At 40.3% G+C, this 15,656-nt stretch overlaps 2 pseudogenes; one reads left to right on the top strand and one right to left on the bottom strand.

Annotated features, from left to right (window-relative positions):
• Positions 1–12,599: 12,599 nt before the first annotated feature.
• On the bottom strand, positions 12,600–13,931 carry LOC102441829 (annotated as a pseudogene).
• Positions 13,930–15,656, top strand: part of LOC102441515 — a 51,320-nt pseudogene continuing 49,593 nt past the window's right edge.

The raw sequence follows: 15,656 nt of genomic DNA, 5'->3' as shown, positions 1-15,656 counted from the left end.
CATGAATTTTCATGCACCTATAAAACGACTTTATGTTCTCTCTTTGGGCCTCTGAGTGATTGCATCACATGCCCTTGTTGCAAAGGATAGAAGGAATGACATCTTTGTCTTTATGCTGTGAGTCTTTTCAATTTTCCTGTATCCCTTTGTCTTTCTGTAGCAGAATTTCAGCCTTATAAAAATTCAGAAAGGCCTTTTTCATTTGTTCACGTATTTCCTATATAAAGTATGTTCGCCTGCAGAGTTTAAAGAAAGTTTTTAGAGTACTAAAAGAAAGAGTCCTCATCCCTTGGAAAATATGTGTTTAATTCTGCATGGAAGGACAGGCAACTCAGCTTACTACAAATGCCTCCAGGCCTCTTAGAAGCCCTGTCCCCTGCTAATTAGCTGTGAATGTTTTGTTTATTTGGTTACTGACTAACTCCCAGCGAGCAGAAGCAAAGGGACTAGGAAGGAAAGGCCCTCACTGTACACAGGGTGACCTGCAGACAGGGGACCGGTGGGGGGGGGGCGCCGAAGGAGGGGCCAGGCGGGAGCACAGAGGATGGGCTGAGACCTGCCCCTGTGCCTACCACAGCCTCACGGCCCACACTTCCTTTCACGGTGCATGAATTCATGCACTGGGCCCCTAGTAATAGATAATTTCTTAGTTTTTTTTACTTAGAGATATGACTTCATGGAATGTGTCTGACACTAATGGTTTCTTCATGTGATGATTAGATTTAAATGAGAAAGCAATGTTTTGGCCATTGATTTATGTCTTTAGATTTAAAAATTCTTTTAAATCCAGTTGTACCCTCAGTGTTCCATTATAGTTTTTCCACCACTATATGAAAAGTATGGAAAATTTTATATGAGTCTGTGACATGGTTAAATGTTACTTTTATTTGTAGTCATTTGGCTCTGCATGTTGATATAAAAAAGATCACGTCAACTTTCTCAAGACAATAGAATCACATAAAAACCACTCTAAGATTTTTTTAAGTGTTTTTTGAATGTTTTTCTTTATTGATTAAGATATTACATATGTGTCCTTATTGCCCCACTGCCCCCCCACCCCCCACTCATGCCCTCACCCCCCTGTTGTTTGTGTCCATTGGTTAGGCTTATATGCATGCATACAAGTCCTTTGGTTAATCTCTGCCCCTTACCCCCACCCTCCCCTATCTTCCCTCTGAGGTTTGATGGTCTGATCGGTACTCTTAGTTTTTATGACACAGAAGTAGAAATTGGTGGTTACGTGTCTGAAGATGTACTTCCTGGTTTTTTCTAATCCTAGCTCTGCTATTCATCATTTCTGAGATGGCATATATTGCTCACGCTCTCTGCCTCATTTTACCGTCTGATTAGTAAACTTTTCTATTTACTTATCATGATAAGTGCATTGAGTTTTGATATTAATAACACTTAAGATGTTTATGAAAACCCATGTTATAGTACAGATCAAAATGTCATACTTCCTGTATTAAAATAAGCACAAAACATTGAGGGTATTACTTCAATTTGAGTCTTTTCTGTTGAAGCTTTTTTCTTCCTTTTCCTTCTATTTTTATGTATTTTTTCCTTCTTCACTTACAGATGTCTTGGGCATGGAACAAGGGAGTGAGAATAGTCATTTGTTATAGAGTTGTTTACTAAAGCATTTGAGAAAAGATATACATTGGTGTGTTCACTAAATATTTTTATGTCAATGTGCTACATTTGTCAAGGCACTGTAGGGAAGACATCAGAAAATAACTGACCACTTTACTAGCAAAAAAACAAAGGGATAGAGACAATCCAAAATTCTAGAACTTCAAGTGTTGGAGAAGACAACTTTGTCATCTTTCTCATCCCCAACTAGTTAAAAATAAAACTGAAACAAACAAACAAACATTTGATTAATAAAGCACATTAAAACTCAACCTTGTGTTGAGAATCAAATTAAGAGAATGATCAATATACTTGACATCAAAAGCTTTAAAGATGTCTCAAAGTCTGAGTGTGCAGAATCAAGAAAATTATAGTAATTGAGCAAAATTGCTTAGTGGAAGGGGACAAGGAGTGGCTATCCCACAAAGTCAGATAAGTTGAAAGGACCCTCAATTATTCTGAGAACAGATAAATGTGATTAATTGACAGTTCCAGATAGGAGTGGAGCTGGCATTCAATGACCAGCAGTCTGAACAACATGCATTCTCATGAAGTTTCATGTGAAAATGTCTGAGCTCATTAAGTTTCTTTCTTCTGTGAAATTTTACAAATTTGCACATCTCACTTCATCCCTGCAATAAAACTATCCAGTAAGTATAAATATCTCCTACTTCACGGACGAGAAAACAAAATTTTAGAAATTATAGAACTTTCTCAATGCCATGTAACCAAAACATACGTTGAAGGTTTTTATTTCAAGTAGTTTTAGTTAAAATTCTGAGCTCTTTTCGTTATCCTAAACTGCCATGTTCTCTCCCCCCATCCTTATTTATGTTTAATGGATTGCTTTCTAGTTATATGCCTATGTATCTTTCTCAGTAACTAATTGGTGTGCTGTTTGAAGCCAGCAAACATATTTTGTAGTATCTGAAGATCCAGCACTTAGCAAATTTCCTGGCACGCAGTAGGTGCCAAATGAAAATGTATTCATCTGACCTGGAAAAGACTATCTGTCAAGAAGCCCTGCCCTATTTAATCTATGGGCAACTGTCTTTTGCTTTTTTCAAGGACTTTCCAAGAAATAAATTACTTTTGAATGCACACATTATTCCACGTCGGCATGCCTGGAAGGATTTTTGAAGCTCTGTAACTAATATAATCAAGGTAGTGTGACTTAAAGGATGCACTGACTGTTAGGGCTCAAGGAAGCATTTGGCAACCTTAACTTTGCTCACTGGTGTGAACTAATAGGTTTAATAGTTCTGTCAGAGTGCCTAGGTACTACGCTGACTGATGCTACCAGAACGTTTGCACATCAACAGTAATGATAATTATTCTTGTTTCTGTGGTGTCTTAAAAAGTCTGAGCTACAGGAAGTCTATCAGTCATTGCGTTCAAAGGTTATTCCTGTGCGAATGGGAAATACAGCAAAAGCATTGCTGAGTATACTTGAACTCCCGTTAGCTGCTTATCAAATCATTTACACTTTTTGGCAGCCTCCTGGAGAACAGCGATGTTGTTTCCTGCCATTAACAGATGGGGTCTCAATGTGAGAACTGATACGGTAAAACCTACAATATGTCAGGTTAAAGATTAAGTGAAATCAATGGTAGAAGGTGCTACCATGCTATATGTTACAGTTGCAGGTACTGTGCCAATTATAAGCTTCATGAATTTACCTATTAAAGATCAAGATTGATGACAAAAACTTCAATGCAGATAAGATGCTCTATGGAAACAAACTATGTCCCTGATGTGAGTGACAGATGCTATGGAAACTGCAGAACATCCTTCTCTGCTCTCCAAATTAAAGATGTACCAAACAAGAACATTTTTATAGGTCACTGGTGAGGTTGATGGACCAAGAAGTTGACAGCTTTTAAAAGGTTTGCAGTGCTTATAATTATGTGCATCAACATCAAGCGTTTCTCTTTCCTCTTCTTCTCCGTAAATGGCTTAATCTAAAATAGCATTGTTTTGAAATTCAAAAATTGTGTTGGGTAGACTGCTTAAAATATATGGGCCTGAGATACCTTTTTAAAAACTTGCATTTAAATGCACATATTTTTGTAATAATGTTAAGAACTGAATTGTCAAATTATACTCAAATTATATATCTTGTCCATCTTGTCCATTATCAAACTTTTATGATAATTTTTTGTTGTTGTTGTTTTTTAAATATATTTTATTGAATTTTTTTTACAGAGAGGAAGGGAGAGAGGTAGAGAGAAACATCGATGAGAGAGAAACATCAATCGGCTGCCTCCTGCACACCCTCAACTGGGATGTGCCCACAACCAAGGTACATACCCTTGACCGGAATCGAACCTGGGACGCTTCAGTCCACAGGCAGATGCTCTATCCACCAAGCCAAACTGGCTAGGGCCACGGTCGGCAAACTGCAACTCACGAGCCACATGCAGCTCTTTGGCCCCTTGAGTGTGGCTCTTCCTAAGCCTTAAGAGTACCCTAATTAAGTTAATAACAGTGTACCTACCTATATAGTTTATGTTTAAAAAATTTGGCTCTCAAAAGAAATTTCAATCGTTGTACTGTTGATATTTGGCTCTGTTGACTAATGAGTTTGCCGACCACTGGTAGGGCAATGATAGTTTTAATTATCAAACCATTAAAGAGTCACAGGTGAAACAGAGAGAGACCCGAGGCATTCCTTCCTTCACATATCAGACATGTGATCTTTGGCCCAGGGTAACAAATGGGGTCTCTAAGAAGGTTTATGGGTTCACAGAATAGGGAGCATATAAATTTCAAAACAGCTCTATTTTATATCTTAGATATTATATTGCATATGTGATATTCTACAGGGAGCCATACATACATCATAAACCCATAAATCCTAGGTTTGTTTGATATAAGGGATGCTAAACCAAGGACATCCTGCTCAAAGCCTTTCATAACAACGCTTCCTTATAAAAAAATATATATATATATTTTTGCTTCTTTATAGGAGGATGATCGTTAGCAAGTTTGTAAAGAAACTAGGTTGGCCATTTGTCTCCTTCCTTCCTGGCTGCACCCTGCCCCCTAGCCCTTGGGTAATCAGGAGAAAAATGAATCAGAGATCATGGGCATTACCTTTCGTTTCTGCCAGTAAGTCCAATTTTAGAGGATTTCAGGATCATGAAAAGAAAAGAAAGTTACTATCTCTGGTAAGTGATCTCATATGTTGTATGTGTTCAGAAAACAGAAACAAGGAAAGAAAAAATATATAAAAGCACATTTAATACTTACATTTAATTAAATTTAAATGCAATAAAATGATTCTAAATAATATTTAATAAATTTAACAACATACATACTGCAATCCCACTTATGTAGAAAAATACCATATACTTATACAATTCTTATACTTTTAAGGGGAAAAACTGCAATTTATTGAAAAATTCTGCCAGTGAATCAGATATGAGGAATGATTCTGTTTCTTCCAGGGAATAAATTACCTAGTGCAAGACAGACAATTTATAGAAACAATTAAAAAGTTAGACCTCACCATCTCATTTATATTCCATAGATCTTAAATGTGTGCAATTTGCATTCCTTGTTTAATACTAGAAAATTGTTTCCATTACTTTGTTACTATGCAGAGCTGGCAACATGAATATTTCACCAGTGCAGTCACACAAAACCTCACTTGAAAAAAGTTTACACTCTGTGGTTGCCATCTTGAAGTGCTTAATAATTTTATCTTTGAATCTGTGTCCTGCATGAAAGATAAGATGGGACAATGACACATACACCTGGGGCTTGGAGCTGTGGCTCACAGGTGGACCTATGCCCCACCGCCTCCCTGCTTTCCTAGGTTGTCAGCGGCCTATTTCCTGACCCCTGGTGCTCCAGTCCATGTAAAGCTCCCTCTCCCCATCAGTACCCTCGACTCTGCACTTTCTGCCACAGTGAGAGTCTGGGCATGACATAGGGAAGGCTGGGGTGTGTACCCTGATACAGCTCAGGGAGGAGCAAAGGAAGCCCATGTCACATTCGGCAGAAGATTAGGTGGGTGCCTCTTGCCCACATTCAATCCAGCTGCCAACTGTGTTGTATAATGCACATCATTTGTTGTTATAATGTTTAAAGTATAAATTATTAGTATTATGTTACCTTTGCATTTCAGATTGGAAAGTTTTTCTTCATGTATCTTCTGGCTCTCTGATTCTCTCCTTAGCCATGGCAGTGATGATCTCATTAAAGGTATTCTTCATTTCTGATGAGCTCATTAAAGGTATTCTTCATTTCTGTTACTATATGTCTGACTTCTAGGGTTTCCTTTACTATTGTTATATATTTTTTAATAATTTCTATATTTTTGCTTACATTACCCATGTGATTTTCAATCTTACCTGACTTTTTAATTAGATTCCTTAACAGAATAATCATAGTTGTTTTAAATTCTGTATGATAATTCCAATATTTGGGTCATGCATAACATACTTGTTTTTTCTCTTCAAATTGTGGTGTGTTTTTTGTTTGTTTGTTTTTTCTTGTCTTTTATCATGCCTTGCAATTTTGCTTAAAAGCTGCATGGGATGTATTGGATGATAGAAACTGAGGTAAATGACATTCAGGTAAATGAAATTTATGTTAATCTGGCTAGGACCTGGGTTGTGTTTAAAATTTTCCCTGGCTATAAAGCCAGAGCCTTCACATTCCTCCAGTGTCCTTGTTTTGGTCTCTCTGGACTTTGAGCTTCCTAAGTATTCCTCCTCAGAGTTTATCTCTTATAGCCCTTTCCCTGTAATCCACTATTATTAACTGGAGCTTTGTTGGTGTTGGAGGTAAGGTATAGGGAAGGGGGGAGGAGGGGGCTATAATCTTATGATTATGTCTCGGTATTTTAGACCTGTGACACTTCACAAGTGTTCCTCCAGTGCTATTGCTTCCTGCCTTCTGTGGACCCCTCTTCCATGCCCTCACTGCAGTGTTCCCAAAGTACCTCCTTTTAAGTTCTCATCTCTGTTAACTGTTTCCCCACCTTCTACAAAAATCTATGCGAAATGTGTGTATTTGACAGAAAATAATACAAAATGTTGTGAAAGACCCAGAAACACAGCATAAATTTTTTTTTTTTTTTCCCCTATCAAAGAGCTTAAGCAACCCAAGTCAGGGTAGCACAAAAGGGTTTTCCTGAAAGTCCCAGGTCTATCTTATCAATTATCAGGTGTGTGTGAACACATTATGGCCAATTGTTCTGAGCATTTTTCTAATAATATTTCCTGCCTCCAAAGGTATACAGCATTCTTAAGTTATTTATTTATTTTTTTAACTGTCATATGAATAACAACCTGAATTCAGTTTGCTACTTTTTAGTTCTCAAATGACCATTCAGAGCCAATGCTGCAATGTCTTGCTCATCAGGATTAAGATTACCAGCTACTTTTAAGAAGCCCATGTTTTTTACAATACTTACAGTCACTCAATTCTAAATATCAAATGAAAATGTGACTCTGCTGTAAATAACAGATAATCCATGCCTATTCTATTCACAATTACATTATCTTCAAAATCTTTCCATTCTTTATTCATCAGTGCATTAGCCTAAGACATGATTTAGAGATACATTTTACATTGTGTTGCAAACAATACATCACCTACTATCCTGGTGATGGAAAGAACAGTGAGAATAATACCATAAATCAGGTTTCACATGAGAAGAATACTGAGATTACATATGTCACATTTTACATGAGGGGTTATTATTTTTGAACAAGGTGCTTGGATCTTCCAATGTTAATTTAGCAAGATAACATCACCCCAGACAATTTAGCTAGATAACATCACTCCAGACAATTTAGCTAGATAACATCACCCCATGATATTCTTAATCACCTCTATTTGATACAGGGCTTCACATATCAGAGTATTATATCATTTTCATTCCATTTAGAAAGTTTCTCACATATACATAAGAGAAATGATATGTAATGAAGATATCACAGGCTTTTTCAAATCAGAAAAAGATTTTGTTTTTCCGGGGTAGGCTTTCTAAGCAAGCAGTCATTTATTCCTTTTTAGTCTTTCCAATACAGTAATGGTCTTTTGTAGTCACTTGGGATTTTTAACACCTCATATGGTAATTGGTCAGTGGATTGTGGTGAGCACTGATCAGATTCCAGTGTAGGATTAAACCAGCCAGCGAGATGAGTACAGATGTATAGTCAGTGGGTTTTCATGCTGTTTTGTCTGAGGCTGACAGCAGTCTTCAATCACAGAGTGGGAAAGCCAATGCTAAACGTTCCTCTGAGATGACAGGCTTTTGTCAATGTGCTGCAGCCGCTTTGAAAATCAGGCTGCTCTGTGGGCTCCTATGACGTTCCTGACCAGATTGTAGCAGCTCACCTGTTCTGGACTCTCCGTCAGTGCTCCTCCGAGAGGATCACAGCCTTAGGGAGGGCCAAGTCAGCCGTCCCATTCTCTTCATTCAGTCACAGAGAGTCTCTGGGCAAGAGATTGTGTTGGCAAGAAGCTTAACTCACTCAATCCTTAATTTGTCACGACAAGGAAGAGATTTACCCCCCTGTCTCATGTCCTAGGGTGTTGCCAACAGACTATAGTTTGTTTGAACTCCCCACTAGGGCATCAACATATCTTCATTTTCTCTTTTTTGTCCAGTTGAAATTTACAAATCAAAGGTCACAATTTAATGCAAGGACAAGTTTGTCCTTAGAGAAAGGATAAATGTTTATATTTACAATCTGTCCACATAAACCTTGGTTACTCAATTTAACATAGTAAATAGACAAACTGATGTATCTGTGACCACCAGCACTTGTATTATCTAATGAGTATGAATGCCTTTTCAATTCCCTAATCAATTATATTTTTCATTTGGTTCATTAATATTTATAGGACACATAATATCTTTTTACTCTGGGAATTCTAGGCACATTTACATTAAATGGCATTAGAAGAAAAGGAGTAAAATCAAGGTATGATAAGTGGAGTTTGTATATCCGTAGTTACTTCTTACTCACAGTGTACTCATTTAGATAATTGGACAAGAAATATGGTTAAAATATTTCTGTCCCACAGTAAATTTTCCCTTACTATGGCAATAAATTCTTTCACGTAGAGTATCCATTAAGTTAATTGATTTGGCTGAGGAATGTATACTTTTCCTTTCTGTCCACCCTGGAATGTTCTTCCTCATAAACTGGACATCAGATATTTTTTTCATCTAGTCCAATATCAATTTGTAATTTGCTTGATGAATTAAATGTTGTAGGACATTAAACAATCTCAAGCATTTTTGTGAAATAAGATTTAAAAACCAACAGTAATATATTGAAGAAAACTATGGCATACCTGGGACTTACCATTAGAGAGCTCTCTTATTGTCCCAGTAAAGACACTTCAACTTCCCTCAATATCACAAACAGAGTTAAGGTGGAGGTAGGAATACCACCAAATGTTTCAACCATATTCCTCCTACTAGCTATTTAAAAATATATCACAATCTGGCTCTGTAGTGTAAAGGGTAGCCCATTGGACTTCTAAAAGTTGTTTCACATTGTTAGTAGCATTTTTCTAATAATGATTCAGGGTCAAAGAGGTAAACTGAATTTTATTCTATAACTAGAGGCCTGGTGCATGAATTCGTGCACTGGTGGGGTCCCTTGGCCTGGCCTGCACCCTCTCGCAATCCAGGATCCCTCAGATGATGTCAGACTGCCAGTTTCGGCTCAATCCTCACAGGCCAGACCAAGGAACCCCACTGGTGTACGAATCCATGCACTGGGCCTCTAGTATGGATATAAGATTTTTGGTTAATTTCTTCCTGCCCTCCCCCTTTCCCCTTTCCCTTTGAGATTCATCAGTCTGTTCCATGTTTCCATGCCTGTGCCAGTGCGTGTCATAGCTACCAGCCGAATGGTTGAACAATCGCTTAGGCTTTTATATATATAGATAATTTTACATTGCACAACTACGCACCTGCACTGCAGCTCTCTGTCCTCAGAAGACTCTTTAGATTTTATTTTTATTTTTAAATATATTTTTATTGATTTCAGAGAGGAAGGGGGAGGTAGAGAGAGATGGAAATATCAACGATGAGAGAGAATCATTGACTAGCCTCCTCCTGCACGCTCCCTATTGAGCATGGAGCCCACAACCCTGGCATATGTCCTTGACCAGAATCAAACCTGGGACCCTTCAGTCTGCAGGCTGACATCTATCCACTGAGCCAAACCAGCTAGGGCAACTATTTAGATTTTAGAATATTGCTCCTCAAATACTTATAGGTGGCCTAGGTCTTGCTACTATGATGAGATCCCAGATGAGGGATAGGTGAGGGATAAGTGAAGAATTCTGCATAAGCACCTGGCTTGTGCAGTTTCCTGGACATTGTTGTCATTCCTTGAGATAAGAAACCTAGGGCATATTTGGAGAAGAAAATGGCATGGTGTGCTTTACATATATAGGCTTTGAAGGGAAATGTGCAAAGATAAATATCTAATAGGCTAGTGGCTACAGTAGTGTGAAGTTTTAAAGGCAGGCATGTGCTGTTAAATTTATGAGATATGAATTAATGCATAGTTAAAATTGTAGAAATAAATGAGATTATCCATGAAGATTGTGTAGAGTAAGTATATAATTTTTGTTTGCCTTTTACTTAGCTCAATTTTTCTCATTCAGTTTCTGTGACAGAAGTAGTCACAAGGCTTAAGACATTGACTGTAAATAATGAATTAATTTTGTCCCTAAGTAACTATAATGATATTAGTTATGACCAACCTTGTGAGAATATAAAAAAAATGACACAAATAATATCCTATAGAACTTCATTTTGTTTCAAACAACTTGCTTAAGAAAGACTACTGTAGAGATAATAGGTACTCAATTATAACATTCTAATTAGAATTAATGTTATGACAAATAAGATAAAATATAAAAAAAACTACAACACTACAATTCTAAGTATTACTGTATTTTAGCTATAAATTAATACATTTTATTTCTACATGTATTATAAGCCCACATTACTTTTTTTTGGTCTTAAATGGGCAGATGTCTTTTAAAAGAAATTAGAAAATGAAAGTATTTTATACTTGCATGTATTTACCATCAATTTCTTCTGGGTTCCATTTCCCTTCATCTTGAAAAAATTCTTACAGCATTTATTGCAGCATAAATCTAATGTCCTCAAGTCTCAGATTAGGTTTATATGAAAATAACTATATGTATTTACTTTCATTTTTGGTGTATATTTTCATTAAATATAGCTACTGAGTTAGTGGGTTTTTGTTTGTTTTATTGTTCAACACTTTAAATATGTTTTCCCATTAATCTCTAATCCCCATTGTTCCTAATGAGGAGTCAAACATTCTTCATTTGGTTGGTTTCCTATCAGAAGGGAGGGGGAAGGTGGGGACTTGATGAAAGAAGGTGAAGGGATTAGCCAAAGAACATATAGGCATAACCCATAGACAGATGACATTGTGATGATAACCAGAGGGTAGGGGGAATGGGGGCTAGGTGGAGATGGGCAAAGGGGAGGAAAATGGGGACATATGTAATAGGGTCAACAATAAAATAATAATAAAATTAAAGTAGAAAGTATATTTTAGTTCATTAATTCCATTTTTAAATTTATATTACAGATGATTCTCACCATAAATGTATACCTATTATTATTCAAATCAGCTATATCTTCTTTATGTTTTCCAGTTTTGAGATGAAATTTCCAACACTTAACTTCTTGAAGTTTATACTCTCAAACATAATTATAGTTATGTTAATGTCAGTCTGATTCTTAGTATTCTAATAATAGAAACCAACTTTTGTCTCTAGAGACACTAAGCTTGTCCAAACCCCATTCAAACCCCAACACCTCTTTCAGAATAGGCGATGACTTCACAATAAAAGTGGCTCTAAATATAAGTTCCACTTTTTTTTAATGTTTATGCATTCTATCACTGACTGTAGTCTCTTCAGTTTATCCCACACATCCATGTGGTGCCTAATATATTAATACACCTATGATATTTACTAAAATTTAATTAAGTTTTTTAAATAGGCAAATGGCATAAAGGAATATCACATATAGAAAAGAAACAGTACAATATACAGATGCTGTATTTTTCAAGAGTATCAGTAAGTATGTGCCTCAGGAAACCTTAGATATTGTTTTTGTTACTTAAAATTCTCTTCAATTTTTTTGTGATATTGAAAATTATATATAGTTTTCTAGTTTTATTGAGATATAATTGATGACACTAGTTAACAATGCTGTATATTGTATTTGAAAATTATATTTTATGTGTATTTTCTAGTTTGTTGCTCATAGAAGAAATTCAATTGATTTTTTTAATATTATACTGAGCTCACATCTAGCAACCTTGCTAAATTATTCAAAATGTTTGTAGATTCATTCATTTGTATTTCATGACATCATATCCCTGCAAATAACATTAATTTTATTTTTCCTTTCTGATTTTTTTTAATATATTTTATTGATTTTTTACAGAGAGGAAGGGAGAGAGATAGAGAGTTAGAAATACCGATGAGAGAGAAACATCGATTAGCTGCCTCCTGCACATCTACTGGGGATGTGCCCGCAACCCAGGTACATGCCCTTGACCGGAATCGAACCTGGGACCTTTCAGTCCGCAGGCCGACGCTCTATCCACTGAGCCAAACCGGTTTCGGCTATTTTTCCTTTCTGATGGTTAGACATTCTAATTATTTTTAGTGCCTTATTTCACTAGGTAAGAATGTCCCTATAATATTAATTCAAATAGTAATGGGCTCCTTATATTTGAACTAATAGGAAAAGACAGATGCAATCATTCTTCTATGTTGGGGTCCAGCCCCAGCAGGTCCAGGGGTTTCCCAAAGGTGTGGACGGAGTCGGCGAGGAAGGAATGACGCGGAGACAGCGTAGCCAGGTTCTGTGGCCAGGTTCTGTGGCTACTTTGTCCAGGCCTAGCTGCACGCACGGACTTGCGGGTGCTTTAGCTGGTGTCCCTCCCCGCGTTGTAAGCGTCCAGCTGGGCATCCAGCTCCTCCGCAGAGATCTGCTGCCTGGAACTCCGGCCGGTGCCCCTGCCTCTGCCCCGGCTGCCTCCGCGGGCGCCTCTGCGGGTGCCGCCACCGAAGCTTCCAGATCCTGGGTTCCTAGTCATCCCGCCTCTGTTGACACTGGGCCCCGGCCTGTGCTGCGTGTCTCCCTGTGAGGTGACGAGCTGGATGTTCATGGGGCGGCCATCCAAGGGGACGCCGTGGTACTGCTGCATGGCTGTCAGGGCGTCTGCCTTCCGCTCAAAGTGCACGTGGGCCGTTCCCAGGCTGCGGCCAGAGCGGTCGTAGTGCAGGGCGGCCTTCTTCAGAGGCCCGAAGTCCGCAAACAGCTCCTGGATGTCCGCGTCGGATGCTTCGAAGCCCAGGTTGGACACCAGCAGTTTGCCTCCGGTGTCCACGCCGGCGCCCCCGCCAAAGCCGCCGGCGAAAAGGTCGTGTTGCCACCTGTCGGGAAGCTGTCTGGCTCCGGTTCAGCTTAATGATGTCGTCCAGAGACATGTCCAATTGGTCAGCCATGGCGGGCGTGGGAAGACTCCGGGGCCCGGTGGAGGGATGCCTGGTCAGGGACCTGCGAAGGGAATGCTGAGAAGCGTCAGGGTCAGGCTGGCGGCTGTTTTTCTATCTCTTTTGCACCATTGCCTCTCATCATTCTCCCCCCCCCCCCCGCCTCGCTCGCTGGCCCAATCCCTGGACTCACCGGTGACCTTGAGCAGGTCAGAAATCTGCCTCTGGGTCCTTCCTTCTTCCAAGGCTCAGCGGAGAACCAGCCTCAGTCTAGAGCGCTGCTCTGCTCTCTGGGATCTGCGGACTTGGGGGAGGCTGGGCGCCCTTATATAGGGTGGAACCACTCCCACTTGGAAATTCCCAGGGCGTGTCCCCAGTCACTCTCAGAGGGGCCGGCTAGGGTGGGAGCCAATGGGGGCTGGGGGCGTGACCGGCGACACCCTTGAGGAAGTGGGGCCACAGGGCCTGTCACTGACCCTCCTACCCACCCCTCTCCATCTGCAGCATGGATATGGCATCTGGAGGGTGCGTTTCAGGAAAAGAAGAGCTGGGAAAGTAGAAGGCAGCAGTTGCCCCTTCTGAAGAGGAATCTAATGTAAAAAAGAGTTCTCAGATTTTAACTTGGGCTGATTATGATCAATATTCTGTCCCCATGTAATTACGACTATCCCCTTTACATTATGGGGATGAGATATCTTGTCTGAAATAGGAGTTCTATTATATAGCCCCAGTGATAGAGTAACATCACGGATGTTAGACATGGGATTTAATCCAGAAAAGGGATTAGGAAAAGAAGGTAATACCTCACACTCCTGGACAGGATTTATAATTGGGGCCATTGCCCTTAGGACTGCTGATCCCATAGTCTGGAAATCATCACAACCAGCATAGGTTGAGCAATGGCCCTTAACATCTGAGAAAATATCAGCAGCCCGACAATTAATTGATCAGCAATTAGCAGAAGGACATATAGAGCCATCAAATAGTCCCTGGAACACACCCATATTTTTAATAAAGAAATAAGGCAAGTGGAGACTTTTGCAAGATCTTATAGCCATAAATGCCACCATGGAAGAAATGGGCTTCATATATATCTTCCCAGCCCTTCAATGCGCTGACACTTTGGGGAGTCGGTCGCCAGCAATGCCGCCCACTAGCCAGATCAACGAGGACAACCAAACCACTTGGGGACAGCTGAAATCCCTTGACTGAAGAGGCCAGCAACCTTCTACAGGAACAAGGCTCCGTGTGCACTCCATCCACTATGTTTATAGCTATGCTCACTATCATTGCTTGTCAGTCTTCTTCCGAGTCTTAAACAACCCAATCCGAGAGGTGGCCACTGATTTACACTAGCTGTCATTTAAAAAATAAAAATGGGGGAATTTGCCAGAAGCCTATCCACCCTTGCTGCTTGACACAGTCACTGCAGGGAAGACACATCTGCACAGCTTATGTTTCAAGGGACCTGGCGTATATGGCATATATTTGCTCCCCCTTTTAACGCTATGTGTTCTAACTAGGACCACCTCCCTGAGAAAGGTTGTTTCCCCAGGTGAAGATTTTTCCCTGGAGTTAGGGAGGGAATAAAACCCCTTAACTAAGTGCCAGGGGGGTAATTAATTGCTTTAACTATGAAAAATCACCCTTAAGCTACATAATCTTTACTTAGGATAATCTCCTTCAGTTACTTCCTTGTAGCTTAATAGAACAATAGGGTAACCTTGGAATGGAGGTAAGAAACGCCCTAACCTTTGGAACAGAATTGATAGGATTAAAATCGACTGGTATAAATACAGATGTAACAAGACGACAAACACAGAACTTGGCTGGAGATCCTGGCTACAGAACCTGCTAGTGCCTCTGGCCAAGGCCTGCTAACCAGCCTCTCTGGGGTCTTCGCCTGCAGCACCGCTTGCTCCCTCCTCCTGCTGCTCTTCCTCCCCCTGCTCCCAGGAAGGCAGGATGTCTGTGCAGGGCAAGCCGCGCTTCCTCCTGACCTTCGATTTTGACCAGACCATCGTGAATGAAGACAGCGACGACTCAATCATGCATGCGCTGGGCCAGCGGCTGCCAGAGAGCCTGCGCGCCACCTACCGTGAGGGCTTCTACAATGAGTACATGCAGCGGGTCTTCAAGTACCTGGGCGAGCAGGGCGTGCGGCCTGGGGACCTTCGTGCTGTCTACGAGGCCATCCCCTTGTCCCAGGGCATGGGCGACCTGCTGCAGTTTGTGGCCAAGCAGGGAGCCTGCTTCGAGGTGATTCTCATCTCGGATGCTAACACCTTCGGCGTGGAGAGCAAGCTGCGTGCCGCCGGCCACCTGGGCCTGTTCCGCCGCATCCTCAGCAACCCATCGGGGCCCGACGCGCTGGGGCTGCTGGCGCTGCGGCCCTTCCACGCGCACAGCTGCGCGCGGTGCCCCAGCAACATGTGCAAGCACAAGGTGCTCAGTGACTACCTGCGCGAGCGGGCCCAGGACGGCGT

Source organism: Myotis lucifugus, unplaced genomic scaffold, assembly GCF_000147115.1.
Source record: "Myotis lucifugus unplaced genomic scaffold, Myoluc2.0 scaffold_64, whole genome shotgun sequence".
Taxonomy (NCBI): domain Eukaryota; kingdom Metazoa; phylum Chordata; class Mammalia; order Chiroptera; family Vespertilionidae; genus Myotis; species Myotis lucifugus.
This window is presented reverse-complemented; position numbering and strand designations above follow the sequence as displayed.